The sequence below is a fragment of the Rhea pennata genome, chromosome 3 (assembly GCF_028389875.1).
Source record: "Rhea pennata isolate bPtePen1 chromosome 3, bPtePen1.pri, whole genome shotgun sequence".
NCBI lineage: Eukaryota > Metazoa > Chordata > Aves > Rheiformes > Rheidae > Rhea > Rhea pennata.
The window spans coordinates 22,181,629-22,197,373 of NC_084665.1; positions in this window are offsets into that span (position 1 = coordinate 22,181,629).

Genomic DNA, 15,745 nt, shown 5'->3' on the forward strand with positions numbered 1-15,745 from the left:
CCCCACTCCTTCACTCCTTTACAGTGGTAAAACTCTGCAGAAACACTGAACAATCTGATCTGACTGCAAGGTCGCGCACAACTTTGGGGCTGGCCCTGCTGTCAGCGGGAGGTTGCACCAGTTGACCCGCAGAGATCCCTGCCAACCTACATGACCTTCTGATACTCTGAAATCAGTGCAGCTGTGATGGTGTGACAGTGGTGTAAGAGGGTCAGGCCCCCTGGGAAGATACTAACTAGTAGAGATTCAGCTAGCAGGCATGTCTGACTGCCTGTGAACAGCCTCATTCACAGTTTATTCCTTTCAAGTGCATCCAAATTAGTTGCTGAATGACCATTAAGTGATTGCTACTTAATCTTAGCTTTTCCCCACCATCAGTCCCATAAAATTATCAGTGTGATCTTGTCCCTAATATAATTCTGATTGTAAAAGCAAACAGTGCTACTCAATGACCCATATGATGCAGAAACTGGTTGGGCATAGAGCTTTTTAACTAAAGATTTTTCTGTCAAATGTTAGCTGCCTCTTTCTGCTAGAGTTATAAGACCACAACCTCCTTTAACTTCACTTTTTCTTCACAGATCTGTGCCCAGATCTGCAAGAAGCACCAGAGAAAAGAGGATGGATGGACATGTTGCTAAGGAAAAGGGTCTAACGCTGGCCTTCCAAGTCCAAATTCCAGCTCTGTATCAACTTGCTGATACAGATTTAAGCAACATGCTTATCATCATTGTCCAATTTTCTCCCTCTAGAAAGCGGGAATGAAAATACTTGCCTGTCTCATCAAAGCTTTAGTTAGCTTAATTAGTTGAAGCTTAGCAAGAACTCTGAGGGTGGCAGACATGACACACAAAATGCAGTAGCGCGGTGTAGTCCTCAAGGAATTCATATTTGTTCTATCCCACAGCAAGGCCATTGGGAAGGTCATGGAAGCAGCAGGATGGGAATTTAGGGTTTTATTCTTAAAGCACAGATTTTCCCCACAAAGATTTGGAGAGAAACTCTTCAGCAGCTGCTCTGAGTGCTACCTCAGCAGTTTTCAAATGGTACAAACCCTCGGGTCTGCAAATCAGCCTGCATACGTCTATGGAACGGTAGTTTTCTGATATTCCAGGGTTTTTTTTCTGTTTCCATTTCTAATGGAATAGAAAGAGAGCATCACTGGTGTGGAAATAAAATAGATGATGGGACCTAAATGTTTTAAAATTTAGTTGTAATTGGATTTCACTCAAATGTACTAGTCAAGATGCATCTGATAGAGAAGCAGTTAGTATTTGAGTAAGTAACTTAAGATAACACTAATTGCAGGTGCAACCCCAGAGTTCCCAGAACAGTCACAGAGAGTAGTTCAATGTAGTAATGTTTAAATCACAAATTCTTGATGATCCATAGCTCATTACAGGGAGGTCTGTGGTCTAGGGGACTTCTGATCATCATCTGATAACCAGTTACCACTTCTAAGTCTCCTTCTGCCCAAGTCAACTTCTGCCTGAGCAGAAAAATGTCACTTCTCTTCTAATTCTGATCAATGAGTCATGACTAATGTTGTCTTAAATGAAAATTACTTTTCCTTACATCCCATTAAGAGCCCGGATGGAAAGTTTCCTGTGAAACTGCTTCTGTAGCAACTAGGCCTGTAGAGGAGTCTGGGAGATGCTCATATGAGGAAGCACTAGGCTAGCAGTAGGGACAAGTTTTCTGGTAGTATGCTGGTGTGAGGAGGGGCTCTGCATAGGACAGCACATCGTTTTAACCCTTTGTGATGAGGAAGCAGCTACCCTCGCTGTGGTATCAGCTGTTCCCCCCCCCCCCCGAAAATGCTCAGTGTGGTTGCCAAAACTCATTTTATTAAAGGAAAACCCTCAGTTTGTCAGGTCTAATTCATTTTTGTACCAGGATCTGCTTGGCAGAAAGGAGAGGGGCATTTATCAAGGATTGTAGCTATCCATAAAGATTTTGATAGTTTTTACAACTGCCTTGGCCTGTGAATGACAATGGGGCTTGATTTACTGACTGCAGCTGACTAGGACACCGGAGAGACAATCCTGTCACCTTGGGACTGAGCGGCTGCTGTTGTGCTCTCATCCACCCTACCCTGGCTTCTCCCTTCCCTGATTGAGCAGAAGGACCTGGACGTGACCCTCTCAGCTCGACACAGGTTGACTTCCTCGTCATAATAAGTCATAATGTGCTTAACAAGGGCCTGTAGCCAGGATATGTACCCTCTGCATGACTTGGACTGCAGAAGGACTAGGAAAATGGGGAAGAGCTGGGTCTCTCTCATTCAATTCTCCTTTTTGCTGCCTCTTTAATCTGATCTTCCCCCTGCCTTCAGTAGGACAATAAATGGCAACTGAAGCATGTCTAATTCTCCCCTACCTTTCTCAGCCTTTGCTTCCTTCCTTATCTGAGAGACCAAAAATATCCTCCATCTCGTCTTCTTTTCAAATCTTGTTCATGCAAGACTGGCCTTGCAGTACAGGCATGCAAGCGTAAAGCACATATCTTAGGTTTTACCCACAAACGAAAGAGATTCAATTGCAATGAGTAGGGAATTTCCAGAGGTGGGATCCATCTGCAGTTACTGGGGATTTTCCAAGAAAGATGATCCAAAGTGAAAGTCTGGTGTAGATTTCACGGTACCTATCTGATTAGGTTGCATAGCATGACCAGTGTATCACAAGGCATTCCAGGAAAAAGTTATCTTTTTGATTCAGAGGTACATAATCGCATAAAGACATAATTAAAATACACAGGAGATGTTTTTTCTCTTGTGCAATAGATTTCTTCCTTTCATTATCCATCTCCTTTCTTTTCTTATGGTGTATTTGCTTCTAATTGCTGGATGGTGGCATGAAGAAGGGGACTGAAGCACTATTGTAGAAATGACTTGTGTAGAAACAGAGACCTGGATACAGATGAAGAGAAAAGGGCCATATTCTCATCACAAGATAAATACGCATAGAGCCCTTGACTAAACATGTAGCCATCTCTGTTTATGCTTCTCTAAAGGCCTGCCTCAGAGAAAGTGATGTGGGCTAGAGACCTAACTCACTTGCTAGGGAAATATTACAAACAATATGTTCAAGGGTCCCTGCCACCTTCCACTTTCTTTCTTAACTAACTGGATTGTTCTCTAGGACAAGGAACATGATACTGACCCAGAGAGGCTTACATTCTTCTTCCTCCAAAGGTGAGTCTTTACCAAGGCAATTATTTAGGCCAGGTGGTTCAGGCATGGTGTGTCCCACGACATCAGGAGAAGTTTGGTAGGAGTGACTGGGTTTTACTCCAGTCAGTGATGTAATCAGAAGAGAGGTGATGTGGCAATAGCCTGCATGATGCAAGCACTGCAAATATTTTGTTGCAAGCCTGATATGTGAGGTATGAGGAAGCACAGGCAAACTTCTTGAGCTTTGGAGACAGCTATATTTATATCTTCCAGATAAGGATGGTGGTGGTGGCTACAGGCAAAACTCCTTCCTCTGGTTGCCTGTGAGCCCGTCACATTTTTTGATCCATACAAGCTGTAGTTGAAAGCTTAAATGGGACAAAAGTGCCACGCAGACCTTGTGCTGGGTGTCAGTGCAACAGGGAGCTCTGTTCTCCACAGCTCTGAAACATCTCTGTGTCGGCCAGTTGTTTACAGGAGGCAGAGAGAGGTTTGGAGGAGTATGTGAAATGGGTACTTGTATCTGTCCCTTTTGGGTCATAAATGCTCAAGGAAACTTTGCAATTAAAGAACAAATCCCCAACTCTCCACTCTTATAGTAGTGTGTATGCCCACACATGTGTGTGTATATAAAGAGCTTTTTTAAAAGGCTGTTCAGTTGCCTCTCATCTTCTCTTGGCATATCAGTAACAGGGAGAATGGTAATGCAGGTCACATCCTAGGGCTAAAGAAAGTGTCACTAAAAAGTAAGGATTATAGCCAAGCTTTTGAGATAGCCATCTCCCAGCAGAACACTTAATAAAATTATCGTTTTTGACTTGTTCTTCTAAGTTTAGATATTCCATTCAGCTGAATATGAATGACAAAAGCTGTGGTGACTTCAGTAGGGCCAGAAAATTTATCTCACTACCAGTCCCGGAAGAGAGGTTCTTGAATCTTTTACACTACCATTGCAGCATTGAGGGAATAATTCTTGTAACTTTTTCCCATGGTATTCTCTTCTCAGGATATGCATATCTGGAGCACACAGAAACTGCACTTCTAAGCTGGGGGCAATGGCTCTGTTGTCAGCTTCAGTAGGCAAGACTGGATCAGCAGCTGGATAGAGCATTTGCCAAGTTAGTGCTGTTATGCCCATCACTTCTGTGTGCAGATCTGGCCCATGGCAATGGATATAGCTGGGGAAGGGGAAGTTGCTCCCAGGGGTCAGCAACATCCACCAAGCCTCAGAGTCCTGAGAGTAGCAGGGGAGTGTTCAGCAACATCAGAGATGTCACTTGGTTTTCTGAAGCAACAAAATATGTGGTCCATCAGAAACACTCAAGCATCAAAGCCCTCCATCAGTACGTTGTTACTAGGGGATCTGGTAGTAAGGACAAAATATCTGCCTTTCTTGAGGATTAGGAGAGGGGGTTCTTGCTAGCTTTTTCTGTTTGTCTAAAATTAAGGCCGCATTGTTACCATTAGCCTGAGTTATTCTTTTATTCAGATTTCCACTCAGAATTACTCATACTAGTTATTTCAAATGGGCTAAGTATGGTGAATAAGCTGTGTTGGTTCAGTTGAACACTTTTCATTATACCTTATGCTAAAATGAGTTGTTATTAATTTTAATTCACCAGTTTATAAAACATCTACATGTTAGGGGAAAATGAGTATTTTCCTGTATGTGGTGATCTCTCCTTGCAATACCAAAACAACTTTAAGGCAACTGATTCTGACTATTTTGCATGTAGCTACGGTGAGTTCAATTTAACACTTAAAGGTGCTATGCAAAATTATGTACCAATAGAATGGGGAGGCAAGAAAGTTTTTAAATGCAGTAGAATATTTGACCCCTGATGATTGTATAGACAGGAGCAGTGTAAGATACTTGGCAACACTTGCCAACAGCTATCCTAAAAAATGCTCTGTCCCTGGTCTTTATAGTGTGTGGTAGGTGTATCTGTGAGGATATTGCATTACTGATAGGTTATCAAGCGCCTCTCTCTCTCTGCAGGTTCTGGAATATAAGTGCCTGATTTTCCATCCTCTGTGATAACTGCTGTCTGGTATCTGTTGACTTTGAGAGTCTTCAAGACAAAAAGTTGTCCATTAGTACAGAAAAAGCCTCTGAATCCTTTGTTTTCTTGTCAACAAAGAGGTATCTTGTGATGAAAAAGAAAATAAACTGTCTGATTTGGTCAAGTAGATACAAGTCCAAAGGTTAATAGAACCACATCCTGTCTGTGAATTCATATTTACACACAGTGTGCAGTCAGATCCTCCCTCTGGCTGGTTCAAGGGATTGCGAAGCTGTTGTACTGTTCAACCAGCAGTGGTGTTTTGTTGCTTGAGGAGTACTTATTCTTGAAATTACTTGAGCCCTGTGGGTGACTACAGTGGCTGTAGGGCATGGCCATGTTCCATAACCCATTCATCTGACTGCTGTTAAATTGGCCACGTGAAACCCTTGGATATGCGTTATACTGCCTTTGTGTGGCATTTCAGCAAAACCTCTCCCCCTCTCCCAATAGATACACGTAATTGCCTTGCAAAAGAAAACACTTTATATGTAGCTTGGCAGGGTCTGAGCTGTATACTGGTGGGATGGTACTCATTCAAAGCATTCTCTTCTTTATATGCTGTGCCATGTTTCTAATGTCATTACAACCTCTGTGTCAGTTTTGATTTCTAAATGTATAAAGCTCATGAATCACCTTCTGTTTCCCTTTTCCATAGCCTGATAATGAATAATCTTCCTATAAAGTGTTTCCTGTGCAACAAATATTTGACCATGACTGGTCAACTCTAGTCATTACTATGGTGAATGATCACAAACTGTGCAACATTGTCCCTTGATGAAGACGAATGAGCTCATAATTCAAAATCAGAACATGACTCTTCTCCCTGGCATTTTTTCATTAGCAGGGGCATAAAGAGTCATAGAGCATAGGAAGGCTCCCATAATGAGAAAGATCAAAATGGAAGATTAGGAATGGCTCACTAAAACTGAAGGAGATAATCAGAGTCCTTTTAACTCATCTAACTAACAAATGAATTAGAGAAATAAGATGACAAAATTCTTACAGTGTCTCTTGCAGTGTAGGAAAAAAGGAATATTCCAGAAAAGTGAGAAGGAAGTAAATGCACAAGTAGTAACATTCTGCTTACCAGAAGACAAAACTAACATGTGGAAATTCCTTTCAGGAAGAATCTTGAGGTCAAGAGGCATATAGGATTGAGAGAATGAATGAAACACTGAGGTACCTAATGCGACAGTTCATAATAACTATATCTGGGCAAATCAATAGCACTAACAATTCTTGCCTTTGGGATTATTGGATAGTGTAGTTATTCCTTGATTGTCCACTAAAGGGTTTGTTGAATCTTTTGCTGAACTCACTCCCAGCAGTTGAGTATCAGAATAGATGGGTCATTGGGATCATCCACAACAGCAATTTGTCTGTGTAACATAGAGGGAATCACTGAAAGCAGCCAAAAGCATTTTGTGTGCGTATATGTATATTTATATATGCACACTATGTAAATTGAATCTATTTAGTATGCATCGTTGTTCAAACCTCATCCAGCTTTGTGGCTGAAAGTCTGAAGGCATGACATTGTCAAGGAGAAAAGTTGCATTTATCACCTCTCTGCTTGCAGCCTCCATTTTATACACCGACCTCAGCAAATGTAGCAATGAAGACAGCAGTGTCAAGAAAAAAAATCAAAACAAAACCTCCTAGCTGCTTACTCATGCATGTTCCCAAATCCTACACTGAGTAAGTTTAAATTTTGCAAATCCTCTCCTTTATTATGCGCTGAACAAGCAATGAGATTGAAACAACCTTCTTTTCCCTTCCTCTCTCCTCTCCTGATCAAATCTGCATTATTTAAAATCCTCACACCTAAGTTTGTATCTTAAACTGATTTCCAAGCTCTTCTTTACTTCCAAATTTTTTTGGAATACCTTTGTGAAATGTCTAAGTCCCAGACCTTTAAGCAGTGGCTCAAGGTCCTTTGCTTTTCCCCACTGCGCTAAGCAATGGGAAGTTGTTCCAGCTGAGATGGCAGAATGCTTGGAAGCCTTGATTGCTCTCCTGAGCAAAAATTAAAGTTTTGTTTATGCAAAGTTTGCCAGAAAAATGTTAGTCATGGATGAAATATCCATAAGATCACATAACTGTCCTCCTAAGCTTTTATTTCATCCCTTTTGAAAGGATGTATAATTTTATAATACAATGTAGTCTTTTGAGAAATGCTGCAAATGAAAGATGACTGCATTTTATTTGCAGTGACGAATGGAACAGATGAAGAGACCTGTTGTTTATCAGTCTATCATGCCAGTTACATATATCCTCAATTCGATGAAGGAATTTCTTATTTTTATTGTGTGTGCTCTGTGTTGTACAAAGAGGACATTTTACAATGTCTTGGGGCATTTACAATTAGTACTAACTACAAGCAATTTAATCAAACTTACATGATATCTAAATCAAAAGCCAAAGGGGTGCTGATTTTGTTATCCTATGGAGTTGGTTGTTCCGAGGTTCTCAGGGCCAGCTCAGCTCTGATCTTACTGCAGTGTGTGCAAATGTCACTATTTACTTCATTGAGAGCTGAGGAAAGTTTATACTGCTGGTTCTGAAGAGCCAATTTGTATTCCCTTCTGAGAGCTCAGATGCCATGTGGTGAGCAGAGAAGTCCTCAGACACAAAGGTGTGCTTTGCAGCCTCCTCAGCATAGGCAATATGCTTGGGAGGAAGACAGCAGTGAACCACAGCCCGAGACTCCCTCATTCCCAAAGAGAATGAGTCTATGTCCCACCTTACCAAAGATGCCCTTTGGAGTATCTCAGCCCTTCCTGAGTATTTAGGTGTGACTGACAGTTAAGAGGGCACCAGTTAGTGGATAGGAAGAAAAGGGGGATTTCCACAAACCAGGGACGGGCTGATATAATTGGTAAAGAAAGCTTTGTGTTGACGTCCACAATTTTGTGTATTCTGCTTCTAAAGGATGTTTTGTCTCGTACATAATTATGACAGACCAACCAGATCCTCATCAGTGGCAGAACCAAGATAAAGGATATATTTACTCTTAGAGCAGCCTGAAGGCCTCTTTACACTGCTCAGTGAAAGTACGAACAAGGGCCATTCATGGCTGGTTGCGCTCTGTCTCTTGGAGGCCTTTGTTCCGCACTTTGCAGCACTGCGCACCTGCAGGATGACTAAACAGGGAGAAAGCCTGTCTTTGAGTCCCACTCTGAGTTAGCTTTTTGGCGGAGCTTGATTCAGATCCAAGCTTTACTTCCATCTCTGACAGCACGGGGAGTCAGTGCGCCTGGCCCGGGGAGGCGAGGAGTGTTTGCAGGAGTGTGCTGGGGCTCGCTCCCACAGAGGACCCTCTTGTCCAATGAGCCTCCGAAGTGTCCTCCCACAGAGGACTCTGCTACCAAGCCAGGGGCCTTTGCAGGGCCTGGGAATAGCAGGACTCCTCTCATCTTCTGGCCTCAGCAGCCACAAGCTGTGAACCCAGGTGGCCTGGCCATGCTTGGGCTATGCTGGGGATTAAAGATGTGTCCCCTGGCAGGGAAAGCTTTGGTGATTCATTATGGAAGCCTCCACAGATCTGAAAAAAATTTGCTGCACATTTCTCAATCCCTATTCTGCTCACCCTGCAGATAACCAGGCGACAGGCAGAAACTCTTTTGAGAAAGAAAAATGTTCGAAGTGAACAACAGCATTATAGCAGCAGCTGACAGAGCTGCTACAGATAAGAGTTTGTGAGTATTTCCATTACCCTGCTGTTTGAGTATTTACAATTCTACAATTAAAATTATGTTGGAGCTAAAAATTGACATTCACTTTTTCATCTCAGTAACACTGGATACACACAAAGTACATATTTTTATTGCATAGTTTCCCCATTCTTGGGAAAACTTATACTAAATCCATTTGCACCCACCTGTTAGGTACAGGCAAATGTATGCAGTTTACAGGTATGGTATGCAGAGCCACAGGGGAAATTATTCAGATGTGTATCCACAGCTTGCTTTCTGTTCTCAAAATAAGCAGGCTGCTGTCTAGCTGAGCACATAATACACTCGAGAGTTTTTCCATGTACACCAGCAAGGGCAACACACAGGCACAGACCTTTGTAGTACTCAAACTACACTTACCAATAGTTCTGGACACTAGGTTTGGCTAAGATGTGACATTTGCTAGCCTGTTTGGTTGTAATGCTAGAACAAAACTATATATATATATGTGTGTGTGTGTATGTATATTGTGTGTTTATGTGAATATATATATAGATGTATGTATATAATGTGTATGTATTTCTATATGTGTATATATACACACTTACACACACATACAGGTGTGTGTGTATACATATAGTTAATATAATGCAAAGCTATAAGTTTAAATCCTTTACATTTCTATTTTTGGAACTCATTGAAACTCTTTTAATGTGTGATTTGTGCTCTTAAAAGGGTAATAAAACTTCAGTTCTCAGTTCTTTCTGTACTCTTAACAGCCTCTAGGCAGTGCTGCTACTGCTAATACTTGTTGACTTGTCATGTAAGGCTGCCCATCTGGATAGAGAAGTACATCTTTAATAATATAATCCAAAAAGTCCCTTTGGAGTACTGAAGAGATTATTCTGCACTGTAGGAAGTAAAGAAATGGGGAAGATAAATCTTCCTGAACATGCATTGTGCCTGTACAAACACAAAGGGATCTGATAGCTGCTGTTGTCAACATATATGTCTATTGCAATATGTCTGGAAATACCTCTTGGAAAAATTGTCCTTCCTTAAGTGATTTTCTGCAGTGTTTCCTAAACACACACAGGCCTGACAGCTGTTTATTGGGCAGATTTTCCCTGGCCAAGAAGCAAAGCAGAAAGGGGCCAGGATGTGAAAGGGATCCAGATTTGTTACAGAAGATGAAGGGTGTAATCCCTTCTTTGGGAAGGCAAAGAGCCAAAAGTGAGCATGGAGATGTTGAAAATGAGTTTCCTCCCACAAGATCAGCACAGAATGGTAACTAGCCATTGCCAAACATTAATGCCTGCTCAGCCTTGGCCACAGGACTCAGCAGAGCTGCTTCTGTTTCTCCCCCTGAAGAATGGAGACCATAATTCACTCACTGTTCCCACAGGAGCTTTGTGACCGTGACTTACTTAAAGCTCATGAAAAAAGAATCTTTCACTTCATTAAATCATCACTTTTTATTTTTACACTCCTTTGATTAAAAAAGTGAGTAATTACTCACACTATTGACTTTGGCATCTCCTTAGGTTATCAATGAATATGAGACTCCACCCAGTGATTCAGAGCACTTGGGTTATCTGGGGATGGCGTCTAATTTAGGCAGCTACAGTTAGATGCCTCATATGGATGGCATGGCTGCCTAGAAGAGGAAGAGGTCTAATATCCTGAATCAAAGTCACTTGACAGAATTCAGAGAGGACACATGTGATATGCAGAATGACAGCGTTTACCATAGTATCACTGTGTCTGATGGAAAAGCTGTCATTTATTTTCTTATTAGCTTAATCAGATTAGGCCTCTTTGAAAACTACTTTAATCAGAGTAACAGTAAATGTACTTGCTCGGAAAAAAATGATTATTTTTATTTTTGATGAAATCCACTTGATTTGCTTGATGCAAGATGAATGATTGGCACAGCATAAGTTGAAAAACATTTGCACAATACTCTGTCCTGGTGTAGAGCCTATTGTTCTACTTGACTTCTCTATAGAAACCTCTCTTCTATTAGGTTACAGTTACATACACTGGCTTCTGCATTTAAGGCTGAGTCACCACTTCATAAATAACATATAAAGTCCTGCAAGATAACTGTATGTTTATTATTAGATCTCTGTAATCAATTGCCTTATTTTGGAAAAGAGGGAGGAGAAAAAGTGTTCTTCAACAGTGTTTATAATGGCAAAATTTAGCACAGCCTTAGGACACAGAGCAGAATTTGATAACAACAGTCAAAAATGTCCTGGCCTTATTCATGTCATCAGCCTGTCTTTGCATTTTGCTTTTGATGCAGGATTCACATAGAACTGAAATTCTAATACATGTCCTGGAATGCTCTTACTGGTTTTATCTTGGAGCTGAGAGACATCTGCACTGGATTTTTAACTCTGAGTCTGCTGCCAATACTTATTTTCTAAGGAGTCTGTTATTAAATCATCTGGGATCTCTAAGCAACCATGCTCCCCTTAGTATCTTACTGCTCAGATAGACATTCTGAAGCCTGTAGGGATACCTGTGGAGTATGGTATTGAATGGCTTGCTAAACGCCACTTTCCCCTTGCCTTATCTCCTGTGGTGGTATGGAAGATTGGTCAATGTGCTGGTAACACTTTGAGGACATACAACACTGTATGTGCTGAGATTCATTACTATGAGCTCATGCTAAACAATTCTTTAGCAGTGAAGAAATAGGCTAACCTAGGGGTTAATGCAGTTGCTGCTATGTGAGTGGACGACACTGACTCATTGTTGAGTACTGGCATTACCACTATTTTCATAGGTAGTGACTCTTTCCAATCAGAGCTGAAAATGATGTCCCATGAGTTACAGAAATCACCCGCAAAGTGGAGGCCACCATGGTGAACTGACAAAGCAATAGTCTTGGATAAAAACCATTATAGTGGTAACAGCCCATCACACACCTCCCTGAATACCACCCCCACACTGGTTCTGGTACTGGCCTGAAAAGGTGAAAGTAGCTGCAGTCAGAGCTTGTACATCTGGTTCCCAATATCTGCAGTTTGCTGCTGAATAGAGGAACAAGGGCTGAGCTAACCAAAACCACTAGCAGACACTGAAGCTGTAGTTGTGCTCCTTGAGGGGTTATCATATACAAAACAAAACCACATAACCCCAAAACTATGACATGAATGTCTCACTAACAGATGCCTTTACACTACAATGTACCTACTAAAAGGCAAAGTGCTTCTGGTACCTGGAGCCAGGGCCTTGGCTTGCTGGTAGGGATTTCATGCCCAGATAAGTAGCAATCATGTGGCTGCTCAATGAGAATGAGATTCTTACAAAGACTAAAGGGTTTTAAAAGAAATCAGGAGAACTACATAACTGGGCTGACATAAGTGAAAGGACTGATCTGCTCTTGACTGCATGTTGAGCTGTTTTCACTGGATAAGAGGGGGAAGAACGAGCACTGGTCCAACCAATGAATTAATCTTTCAAGAAGGGATTGAAATAGATTGTAGGTGTGGTGTTAATCCTCAGTAGGCTGGGAAAACAAGCCTGTGGTTTGTAATCTCTACTGCTTACATCTGTTTTGTGAGTCCCTCCAATCTGATTTCACAATACATCAGCTGTAGAATCATTAGCGTGAGAAAACAGAAGTCATAAGAAATGTCTAGGATGTTAATATTAACTATAAGTGAACTTGTTTCTTTTATTTTCTGTTGCTTGCCTTAAAAGAGAAGGGCACTGAAATTTACTACTAGATGCAGCCAGCCTAATCCAAGTGTGAGTAATCTACCTTCTAAGCAAGAATAAGCATTTTGCATAAAGTGGTGATCTGTATTTATGGCCAGATACTGTTTGCTGTACTCTAACAAGTGGGCATGAGGAGTTCAGCTTCCTCTTGTTCCTGGATTACATCATGTTGCTTTCCTTGTACAAAGAGTGATGGAATTTCTGCAGGAAGCCCCTCAACCCCATGAGTCAACTGAACAGAATTTGCCCTAAAAATTTTATGCAAGCACTGAGATCTTATACTGATTAGTTTGAGCCTTGCCTAAAAGGGATCCTCTTGCTTGAGAAAATCTAGGTATAGTTTTTCCTTTAGATTATCCCACTGCTTTGTTATCTGAATGACTCGCACTGATTTATTTGGTAAGACCATAGACACTTGTCTGTGTGTTTAAAGTTTGTGTGTAAGCATGAATCATTTAAGCATAAACCACTGAGGTAGGACAAGACTAAAGATCAATTTTGCTCTTACTGGGTGAACCTAACAACTTTAAACTTTGCTGTGCCCTTCCTTGATCTCCTGGTTATTTCCCTATGTTAATCTCACAAAGGAGTATGAGATATCTGAACCACAACAAGGGAATGTGCTGGTCCTGTCTGAGCAATGCGCGTTTTAAAGGCTCAGCGATGCCAGTGAATCTTGCTAAGTTAAAAGTAGCTGTGATCTCTCAAGGAAGTAAGTTCATATGAGCAACTTGCATGCTAGTGTCCACCTCACCTCACCTCACCTCACCTGCAGGTATTAACAGTGTGGCCTTTTGTTCCCTGGTGACTGGAGCACCTCCTCTGGGAAGCCCCAGTAGCCCCCATGGCCAGTGTAGAAGTACATTGGCAAGAATTAAAGGGGCTCACAGATGTATTGTCACACACAGCCACCAGCTGTGAAAACAAAAGAAAGTGAGGAGTGGTTTTCTGTTGGGGAGAAGCTCTGTAAAGGCAGGAGATGTTTTTGATTAAACTGTCATCCTTTTCAAATGGGAAATCATTTAAATGAAAGCTGTACAAACTAGCACAGGGCTCATTTGCTTTTGGTACAATAGACTGGCAAGGGAAGTGCTCTCTGTAGATAAACTGGTTTGTCATATCAGTGTAAGGAAGATGGTGAGTGTAATTATTGCTCACAGCCCTGGGGAAACAGTGGAGGAGGGACAGCTGTCATATGACCCAGAGCACTTTGCTCGTTGAGTAATGATCAAAACTTGGAACCCATTAATACAAATTCCACTTTCCCTGTTGCCTGACTTTGTCTGCATTAGAGTGAGGACTGGTCATTTGATTGTGGCTAGGGATGCAGTTTTTGTGAAATGTGGTAAGAACCCCAGATGGAGGATGATCCAAGGCCAAGGAATGTTGTGAAGATTGGGGAAGTTTTATCCAGCCTCGGCTGTACCTGCTTGCCCTGTACTGGGTGATACAGCAAGCTGTGGCTTGCACTATAATAGTCATAAGTAGAACAAGGTCAACTGCCTATTTCAGTCAACATGACAGAAATAGAGTTGATCTCAGTAAGATCCCAGCTCTTTCTTCCTGTTAACTTCTCAGTTCCAATTTTAGGATTGCTGTAATCAAGCTGAGGAAAAAGCAGTTTATCCCATGGAAGGGAAGCAGTTGCTTAGAGCCTTAACAGGAGGAGAGGAATTACTTAAGTGTACTTTAAAAAAATGAGTCTCTGGCCCACAGAGGAGGTCTGTGTAGTTCAGGAGTTGTTCCCATTATGCTAGTGGTGGTGCCTTGGAGAAGGCAGATAAATTGGAAGAGAATTTGCTTTCCTTTTCTGATGACTCTATCACATCAAAGAAGAGAAGTGGTTGCGCTAAATGATCAAACGAGTTGAGCAAGCTTCCAGGTTCACAAGTCTGCACATCCACTACATTGTTCAAACCCTTGCTTTGCACAGAATTTCCTCTGCCTGCTGCCAAGGAATATTGATGCTCATTTTATTAGAGGTAAGATGCTGATAGCTGTTTAATACAGATGAAAATGAGGTGGGGTAGAAACTAGCACTGAACGCTAATCTAAGTGAGCAACAATTTATAATATAAAGACTCTGCCATAAACAGATTAGGATGTTCTCTTAGGACAAACATTCAAAGTGATTTTATGATAGTTCAATTAGTTTCCTCTGAAACACCTGCAAATACAAGAGTGAAGGACTGCTGACAGGTGACTGATGTTCTTTACCTTATACCCTGCCCATAAGCTGCATATGCTCTCAGAGCCTCTTTGTCTCTGTCAAGCTGGTGGGGAGTGCTGGGAAACTGGAGTCCTTTTCTCTGCCCTGCCCTGATTACTGAGTGAGTGAGTTAGCCAGGTCATTCACACCTCCTGAGAACGGCTGTTACTTGCTCAGCTGGCATTTGTGATGTTAAGACCAAATGTGGCAGAGTTAGTACATGGACAAGCAGTCTCAGGAGGAGTCCCAGCAAAGGACTGAAGCCAGTAGTTTCCCTGCATGGGTAGTGTTTTGCCAATGAAGCTCTTCTGCTCTTTGCTCCTAGGCAGGGAACAAGTGCTGCCTACCCTAGATGAAGCAATGCTTTGCTGCTCATTGCTGCCCCTGCGGTGTTTAGGCACAAGCATCAATGCAAATTAGAGAGCTGATTTGGTGGATAAAGGGTATGAGAAGAGGAATCTGGGACTTTTTTGCTAATTTCTGTCTGAATGGGATCAGCTTTCTGTGCCACATGCCTATACACATGTGCACCAGTACAGTGCAGGCAGTGAGGCAGAAACAGAAGCAAGTGGTGGGAACTGATGCAGGGAGGGGGCTGGGCAGTGACTTACATTGTTCAGCAAAGGGTTGTTTAAGAACAAGGACTGCTAATACTAGTTATTTTGGCTGTGATTTGTACTCAAGGTAGATAGACTGCTAATGGAAATGAGGGGAAGTAGAAAAAGGTCAGTTCTGTTATGAAGACACATACCCACTGTCTGGTGGTTCTTGATTTGGCAGTCCAGTGCTGCACGTTTTCACATCCCAGACTTTCAGATCCTGGCTAGTGTTTGCAGGCAGACTGGAACCAAAGATACTGTCCTGGTGGAAACTTTGGTGTAGAAACTTGTTT